The following is an 8,490-nucleotide window of genomic DNA, read 5'->3' as shown; positions in this document are numbered from 1 at the left end:
CTTCCCCTCCCTCCCGCAACCCCGCGAAGATCACCACACACTCCCCTCCCTCTGCCGCAACCCCACCCCCACCCCCTCCCTCTCCCACAACCCCCAACCCCTCCCCCTCCCTCCCGCAAGCCCGCGAAGATCACCACGCACTCCCCTCTCTGTTTTCGTCGCAGAACCTCTCCCCCTGCTAGCCCAAACCACAATCTCCACCTGGTAGCTGGTGTTTGAAGAAGAGGGGTGGGGGTTTGGCATTCGCGGGGGAGCAGTGGGGAATTCGAAAGGTCGGGGCTAGAAAATCGACGGGGAAGGGGTGGGAGGTGGTCGGCGGTGAACGGACGCGCGAGGGGTGGGAAGGCCGGCATGCGCAGCATCTATCGGTGGGGATGGGGGAGGCCCGCAAAAGCAGCGGCAGTGGGGGTGGGGGAGGCCGGCACGCGCAGCAACGGAGGGGAGGGTAGGGTTGGGTGGGTGGAGGGAGTGGGGGAGGGAGGTGGGGCTGCCAAGGAGTAGGGTTAAGGTAAGGGGGAGGGTTTAGGGGTAGGATTAGGGTTAGATTAGGGTTAAGGTTAGGTTAAATTAGGATTAGAGCTTAATGATGGTAAAATCGTAAATAATTCTAACGGTGGGTTAACGGCAGTTAGGAAAAGGGTATGTGGTGCACAGTTTTCGAAACTCAAGGTTATACGGTGCATTTCTGAAACATTGAGGGTATATGGTGAATTTCTTGATTTGTCGGGGGTATTTGGTGAAAAAATCGTATTTTAAATATTTCAAAAGGTTAATAAGAAAAGTAAACTATTAATTTTTTTTATAAAAAAAATTTCAAAACTTTTCTAAACCTTTTCAAAGGGAATATTTTAGTATATTTTGTCCACATATTTAGGGATATATATTATTTGTGTAACATTAGGATTATTCTTATCTGATCAGGGGTCCTAGTATGATTATGATTGACACTTATGTAACCTATATATATGATCACCTTTCGAACATTGACCTTTAAAAAACGAAGAAATTCAAATTCCGGCTTTTTCATAATTTCTTGAGATGCTTATTCCTTAGGAAGAATTTAATTTTCAAAATCTTTCTAGAATAAGTACACCCTTCATTTCATTTTAGTTGTCATTTTTGGGAAATATAAAAAAAAAAAAGAACATCATTTATTGTTATATTTTCTATTTTTTATATTACTTTGACCAATAAAAATTGAGTTTAGTGACATAATAAGTGTTTTTGTTACTTAATAATGAAAAGTTGACAGCTATTTTGAAACTTCCTGCAAAAAGAAAATTTTCCAATTAAAATGGGATAGAGAGATTATGATGGAAAGGGTGGCGATGAAATTCCATTTATGCTTAAAGACCACCCCATCACACGTTCACAGCTTCACACCCGTTCTCTTTATCTGTTTTCCTGCTTTATTTTATGCCTACTTATATGCGTCCGCGCAATTGGAATCATGTCCTCTTAAAGCTTCCTGAGAACAGCCGTTGCTAGGTGGTACTTTGTTCTCCGCGACTCCACCCCAAGCCAGATATATCATTACACGGCAATCTACTGCAGTAAGGTATTACTCCATCTCCAGCACATTTTTTCATGAATTACATTGACCATATCGCAAAATTGGTTTTTTTTCTTCTTCTAGATAATCAATAACCACTTTATATAAACTTTTTTTTTTTTTTCTTTACAACCAATTGACAGATTTCCTTCCACATGAAAATTGACGATTTATTTGACGAAATATGTCAAGTCATGCCAATCAGAAATAAAAACAATTACATAAGGTGATTATTTCGGAGGAAAAAAAAAGATTTTATAAGGTTGTTAACTGAAAAAAAATTTGACTTTATAAGCTGGTTAAATTTTAAAAACTCAATTATTAAGAAGTTTGGTATGAGACCACAAAGCTTTTAACTTATATTTCGGAACTCTTGATTACTAAAACTTCTATTGATTTTGTATAGATAATTCTATATAATTATTTTACTTATTACCTGTTTTTTTTATAATTTTTATTACTTTTTTCTTAAGTAATTGTTATCGTTTAATTGTCTTTTTCATGACGATGACCTTTTGAGCCATTCTTTGACGAGAAATTTTTTATTTGGCCCCCATTCGGAATCGTGGTAAGATGAATCTCTTCTAGGCTGTCTCGCACAGGGCAACTCACTCAAAGGTCCAGCAAGCCCTAAACACCTCCTCCTCTCCCTGCTAACAATATTGAAATTTTGTTTCCACCAAGATTTGAACCTTAATATCCCATATGAGAGATAGGGAGCCATACTATTAAACCCAAGGGTCTTTGGTATTCTTTGATGAGAATGTGTCACATAAGATATGGTGAGCCGCTAAAACTTGCCTAAAACCGAAAGAAAAGATTGGAAAATTTATATCCAATTCACCAATCCGACTTGCGTGGACCCGGTTCACACTAAAAATAGTGTGGACCAGGTCCAGGCACGTGACCCGTTATATCACTTTAACATACACTATATCATTTTAACATACACTATATCATTATAACATACAATATATCACTTTAACATACACTATATCACTTTAACATACATTATATCATTGTAACATACACTATATCATTTTAACACACACTATATCACTTTAACACACACTATATCACTTTAACATACACTATATCACTTTAATATACACTATATCATTGTAACATACACTATATCACTTTAACATACACTATATCACTTTAACATACACTATATCATTTTAACATACACTATATCACTTTAACATACACTATATCATTTTAATATACACTATATCATTTTAATATACACTATATCATTTTAACATACACTATATCACTGTAACATACACTGTAACATACACTATATCATTTTGATATACACTATATCATTTTAATATACACTATATCATTTTAACATACACTATATCATATCAATATACACTATCATAAACTCACGTGATATGGATCGGGTGCACACTAATTAGTGTGGACCGGGTTCATATTATTTTTTTACCAATTCACACAACAATTGTTTATCATGAAACGAATCTTACAAGATTTGGCATGCTCTTTGGGAGTTTAATTAGGCTACTTAATGATGATAACGTTATACTGTTTGGATGGTAGGCAAACATGGGTAGCGTGCAACAGTCATCAGTAAAGGCCGAGAAGCAAATGATCGAAAAAATCAACAATGAAAGCGAGCAAGAGTTTGGAAACGTAGGGAACGTCCGAATCCGGGATATAACAACATCCTATATATTGAACCAATCCCTGGGGCTGAATTTACAGCTTTTGAAGCATCATGTTGTTTGGTCTGTCGTCGGCAGCTATCCACCAACCATCAAAAAGGAGCAACTAATGGGATAACCAGCCGCAGCGACCCTCCAGGCGATGCTACTGGTTCCAAGATTGCCGTCGTTTACGCTGGCAGTAATGAGGATGATGGACCTAACAATTGTGCATGGCTCTTGGCGTGGTATGCACCTGCGGATGGCATCACCACAAAAAAGGTCTCACTGTAAACCCCGTCCCTCCTATCTTTTGCACTAATATATACTTCCTCCATTTTTTTTAATTGCAGCACTTTTTTTATCAATTTCAATGCACAATTTGGGTAGGAAAGAGGTAGAGAGGAAAAAAAAAAAAAAGAGAGCCTCATGTGGTTGGAGAGAGATTAACAGAAAGGAAAGGTAAAAGTAGAAAGTTTTGCAAACAATTAATTATTTTCCCTTTAGGAAAGCGCTGCAAGTAAAAAAAAACGGAAGAAGTAGAATTAATGTGGATCGTGATAAATATGGAAAAGTATTGTAGCCTTGTCATGGGAGGATATATAGGGGTACAATGGGTACTACTCACTGTATTGGGTACAATTGTACCCCCATTAATTTAAAAAACCACATATATATATAGTTTACACATGCAGACTTTTGTTAAAACTTAAAACTAGTTTTTATTTCAGTGGTAAGGGAGAGGAAATTCATAAAAGAGTGTGAGGTTGCATGATCGATCCCTGTACTCTAGCTTTCAGTCTTTCTTTCTTTTTCTTACTCTTTCTTTTTTTTTAAGTTCTTTAGCAACATTTTTTCTTCCTCTTACTCTTTCAGGCCCTCTTAAATAAAAGTAAATCACTTATATAGAAGTTAAATATGCAATTCTTGTTATACATACACCAATATGAATTATAGAAAGTTACTAATTTATATTAAAATTGTCAGGTTATTTTGCATTTTTTTTTATCTCACTTCTATGTACTTATTAAGTCATCATTTTATCTTCTGATAACCCTTTTTCCACCTTATTCCATTAACATGAATATGTGACTTATATTAACAACAAATTTAAAAAAAAATCCTTCTACAATAGTTTATCTTTCAAACTTTAACAATTTTTTAGGGTTGACTAAATATCAAAATATTTATTAAATTTTGAAATTCAAATTCATTACCTCTATCCACTTCTTGTATCGGAGCATTTATATCATATGATATTTTTTTTCTTATAAATTTGGCTCGAAAAAATAAAATATAGTCGAAGATTAGGAATGGAGAAATGATATATTTTATAAATCTAATTGCTCATCGTTGTAGGTAAGATGTTGTCACTTGTCAATTGCCATGCCTATGATTCAGTATTTGTGTGTTGGCAAATGTTAAACTATAACATATGATTAGAAGTTTGGCGGTTAAGAGCACAATAAATTTTTTTTTGACAACGAGAAATCGTACAAACTAGTAATCGCAAAAAGAAATTCTATTACAACAACATAATTTTGCTAAATCATGTGTTGAGGCAACATCCTACCTACTTACCTCTGTTACTCGACACCAATATAAAGTCCTAGCAATTGTTCAGATGTCAGTAGGAATATGATGGATAGAGAGCACAACTTTAAGACAAAGGGGGGAACACTTTTTTTTTTCAGGGAAAAACCCAAATGAGGGCTATTCTATTAAATCACAGTAAGTAATGTTCACAACGCTATCCGGAACATCATCCTCCCAACTATGCCAACCAAGTTTTATAGGTTGAAAATGGGCTAAATAGTGAGCAACTTTGTTGTTGGAGCGTTTTATAAAAGACCAAATAATAGAATAAAAGCGAGACAACACAAAAAAAATATCACCAATAATAAGGGAAAAATCACTTGAACCCACAGCAAAGCTTGAATTATCGAGAGAGAATCACTTTCCAGCACCAACTTTGAGGCGTCGAGCTTGGTCCAAAAGGGGGAACACTTAATTACTTGAATAACATGTTAAATTTATTTTGGGACACCTTATAAGGACATATAGTAATCAATCATAATTTGTACCATATATTCGGGTAATATCATATTATATAAAAGGTTATTTTTTTATTTATTGCTCTTTACACATTTAGAGATCTAAAATTGAGCAATGATCTAAAAATTGAAGTAATTTAGGGGCTGTTTACTACTATGTTCAATTTGCTATATATTTGTATTAAAAACTTTGATACTTTCCACTCATTTAATGACTTCTCATTTGCTTTTACATATCTCCAGCACCCAACTTTAACTATCTATATCTTTGATTAAGTATTATTCAAATTATATATTGATGAAATATATATATGGTACACTCCAAGTTTACAAAATTTGACTTAGAAAAAGCGAAACGAGGAATAGGTCGTATTATACAGGTTTCATAATAAAAAAATAAAATTAATTCATTATTGTTCTTTTTTTTTTTTTGCTTGGGTAAGTAAGGAAGATTGTATACCAAACAAAGAAACTCCTTTACAACCTAACCAAATGAACCTTAGCACATCACTATCAATATGTTTCTTTATCGAGATTTTTTGGCGTAATTTAATTATTTTATAGGCTAAATATAGCTAGAAAACGATAACAAATATCAGCTTAAAGCCCACCATATTATTGATGGATATTAGCCTCGATTTGTTCACAGGTATATGTAGAAGCCGGGGACATAAGCAAGTACGTGGATGAAATCGAGTGGGATGAAATTGAATCAAAACTGGATGCTTCTTCCAACCAAAGTTATTATATGGATGATGATACTGGAAGCGAGGCATCTGCTGGAATTGAAGAGGGCTATAAAACAAAAATAAGTGCAGTGTTTGACGTAGCGAACAAGTAATAAGCAAGATGCAAACCACGAAGCCATATTATTAGCATGCATCCTTTTTTAAGTAGTATATGAATAAACAACATGGTTGAGAAGAGTAATACTTCATGAACTAAGTTTCAAGCTCGTACCCTGATGTCCGAGTTGTGTACTAATGGTAATGTAAAACATATTTCCACATAGTAATCGATTACTTTTGGACATGCATGACTGTTTTATCACCTTCTTGTTAATTGTTCCATACTCTTCCAGGTGTAGAGCACCCAAAATATTTGTCATTTCATCCCCAAGCTTACGATCATATCCATAGACATAAATTGTTGAACATCAAGTCCGTTCATTTAGTTCATTTCTTTTTGGGTATGTACACTTGATGCGTCGTATTTTTATATAGTTTTTAAGTGCTTTTTAGGATTCATTTTAGGAAAATTTAGGTGCATTGTAGTTCATAATTGCATACTATTACTATTAGTTTGCGAAATATTATTCCATTCGTGTGCTTTTTGTAGTCTTTGATGTATTTCAATTATTGAGAACATAATTGGAGTATTATTGGACAAGATTGAGTACTTAGGAGCAATTAGAAGCAAGGTACGTTGATAAGAATTGTTACATATATATTCAAGACGAATTGGAACTAAAACGAAGTTGGAATTTGAATAAGGAATTGTGAAAATTGAGTCATGTTCACTCTTTTACCCATAACTTATAACTCGATAATGATAATTGGATGACTCTAGAGGCACTGGAAAGTAGATTTGAAGAACTTTCCAACTATAGGTTGCATAGCCCAAGGTGAGATATATTCTGGGAGATACGGACTTCGCAAGTTGGCCCTATTTTGTTGAAGCTTCCTATACGCGCGCAGATTACTTAATTCCGGTCATTTAATGATTTTACTGACTTTACTTATCTTGTAACTTGGTTTTCTACTAGTATTAGGAGATAAAATTTTATATTAGAGGATTTCTAATTAGGTTAGGATATCTATTTATAGATTTCATTGAAGTTAAACGTTATTTTGTTATAAGGTTTTCTCTCTAGTTCTCCATATTAACCCTAGTTTATATTCTTTTATTATCACGAAAGTGAGCTCCAGTATTGAGGAATGACCGAGGATTTAGTTTCATTTCGTAGTTGTGCTTTATAATTACTAAGTCATAAGGGGATGTCAATCTCGCCTAAGCTATAATTGAAAAACTGGGATGTGGGTTATATTTTGATCAATTCATATTAGTGCTGATGCTTAATCTTATTAGTATTTTAATCATCATATCATCGAGTTTATCTTATTAATTTAGATATTAGTTACATAGATTTCTCTTGATATTTGAATTGTGTTGCTATTTCATAGCCTAGACTCAACTAGTGTTTTATCTTGCACCTTCTGAGATCAACCCGTATGTTCTACAAAACCGTGCAATTGCAGTATTAAAATAAAACCCTAACAACACTAAATAATTAGTCTTGTTCTCTCTTGGAGTTGCTATTGGATTACATCCTTGTGTAAAGCGAACTAAAGTGATTTTGTAAGTTCGCCTGATCACGCGGGTTTCGTCCCGATAGACTGATGTCTTTTTTCTAAATTTCTTTCTTCCCATCTAGACCAAGTGGTATTTTCCAATAGGCAGCACACGCTTTTATGTTCCTTGCTTGATCAGGCGGGGTTGCCCGCCCTGCCAAGTGGAAGTCATGTTGACGTGTTTTCCCAAATCCACTTTATTTCCTCCTTTGTTGCTTTCCTATAATGTGGCGTTTATTTTATTAAGGATTTACTTATCCCCTACACTTGTTAATTAAAGGGGTACATCTATGCTAAACTACCCATTTCTTCATTTCCTTAAAAACCATGCCCAAACCCATTGTTACAGTAGAAAAAGAACGGATAAAGTATTTGTCATTATAATCTTATTTCTCGATTTTTTATTGTGATATATAAATTTTATATATTAAACTAAATATTGTAGCTAAGTCTATTACTAAATAGTATCCCGGTAAATGGTATGGCTAACATAGTTAATACAATTTTAACATGAAGAACACCTCAATGATACTTAAAGAAAGTAGAGCGTACTTATTTAATAGATGCATGATAGAAAAATTATAGAAAACATGATTGTCAGCCACAACTTCAACTTTTAATGACACATAAACACTAATGCATACAAATTGGAAGATGGGAAAGTGAAAAACTAACCTTTACTAATAATCGAAAATATTGTTTAAGATAAAAATATACCTCTTCATCCATCATGACCATATCAAGATTTATCATAAACTTTCTCCTTTTTTTTATGATCCGTGACCTCAAATAGTCTGAAACGCGAACCTTGATTTTCCAATTAGTTTAGCAGAATCGAGTTCATGGATAAAAGAATATGA

The 8,490-nt window shown here is 34.3% G+C and overlaps 1 pseudogene; it reads left to right on the top strand.

Annotated features, from left to right (window-relative positions):
- The first annotated feature begins 1,335 nt into the window (after positions 1–1,335).
- Positions 1,336–6,329, top strand: LOC125498420 (jasmonate-induced protein homolog; annotated as a pseudogene).
- The last annotated feature ends 2,161 nt before the right edge of the window (positions 6,330–8,490 follow it).

Source organism: Beta vulgaris, chromosome 6 (assembly GCF_026745355.1).
Source record: "Beta vulgaris subsp. vulgaris cultivar EL10 chromosome 6, EL10.2, whole genome shotgun sequence".
Classification (NCBI taxonomy): Eukaryota; Viridiplantae; Streptophyta; class Magnoliopsida; order Caryophyllales; family Amaranthaceae; genus Beta; species Beta vulgaris.
The sequence above is the reverse complement of the archived record's forward strand: the minus strand, read 5'-3'. Positions and strand labels throughout refer to the sequence as shown.